The sequence below is a fragment of the Polistes canadensis genome, unplaced genomic scaffold (assembly GCF_001313835.1).
Source record: "Polistes canadensis isolate GaletaPanama2010 unplaced genomic scaffold, ASM131383v1 scaffold_426, whole genome shotgun sequence".
In the NCBI taxonomy this organism is placed as follows: domain Eukaryota; kingdom Metazoa; phylum Arthropoda; class Insecta; order Hymenoptera; family Vespidae; genus Polistes; species Polistes canadensis.
This window is the reverse complement of record NW_014569973.1, coordinates 25,351-26,614: the sequence shown is the minus strand read 5'-3', so window position 1 is coordinate 26,614 and position 1,264 is coordinate 25,351. Positions and strand designations below refer to the sequence as shown.

General features: G+C 24.1%; 1 protein-coding gene across 2 annotated transcripts in view; it reads left to right on the top strand.

Moving 5' to 3' along the window:
- Nucleotides 1-1,264, top strand: part of LOC106792419 (twisted gastrulation protein homolog 1-like) — a 10,670-nt gene that overhangs the window by 2,013 nt on the left and 7,393 nt on the right. The gene's annotated exons all lie outside the window — the stretch shown is intronic.

The following is a 1,264-nucleotide window of genomic DNA, read 5'->3' as shown; positions in this document are numbered from 1 at the left end:
GCTGTCGTATAAAATTATTTTGCGAGAAAAAGAAAGAATGAGGTTAGGTCAGTTTCAAAATAAATTACTCGTATATATTTCCTAAATTGTTTAGAATTATTTGTACAGTTGTTTGTTGCTTTACTGTATTATCTGATAGCATGTGTACTACCTAGTAACGTGTATTACCTGGTAAAGTGTATTATCTGAAGTTAGCTGTCGTATAAAATCATTTTGTGAGAAAAAAAGAAAATGGCGTCAGATCACTTTCAAAATAAACAACTCACATATATATATATTATTCGAGTGTGTATGGATGTATAAAAAAATAATTGCAAAAGTTCAATGTGTCTAATTAAAAATCAAATAAAAAAAAAAACTACATACAAATTTTATCCTAGTTTGTTTTTTTAAATGACGAAATGCAATCGAATTGTCAACATTTGATCACTAAACAATCTTTTCTGTGGTAATTTGCGCGGAATAATAATTCACTAAATCACGTAAAACGTGATTATCAATATCTTTAGGTCGTCCAGTGCAAAGTTTAGATCGTTCAGATCAAGTTCATCATTTCGAAATCGATTAAATCATTTCTTTTCTTTTTTTTAACTCTTCTTATTACGTTCTCTTAATATTACGTCTTGAATATTTATTTCTTGCGCAGTTTCCAAGCACAACACTATAATATAACATAACACAACGAGAATATAACTTTTTATTTTTTTTATTTTTAATAATTAAAACACGATGCACGCTAATTATATTTAAATATAAAGTTTCTCTTTTTCTTTAAATATAATTATTAATTAATATTAAATTCACATTTGTTTTTGTTTTTTAATTTAAATAACTGTCAATTAATAATATAATTACAAAAGAAATATCAGTATAATCAAAAGTGCATGATTGAATGTATTTATAAAAATCGTAAACGAACTTTTGCAATCACCCAATATATATATATGTATGTATGTATGTATGTATAATCAAATGCGCACTGTATTAAAAGATCAGATAAATTATTAAAGCGTGAACAAGATTTCTCGATCGTGTTAAGTTCGATCTATCGTTCGAGATTTATAGGAAAATATATCTTAACATATTAAAAATTAAATTTAATCTTTCTTTCACAACTAAATTACATTTATTCCATTATTCCTAATATTCTTTTTAATATATTATATCAAGACTTAATTATATATGAAAGACAAATATTTAAACTGAGAAAGGAAAACTATTTATATATCACATTCGATAAAATAAATAAATATATATATATACG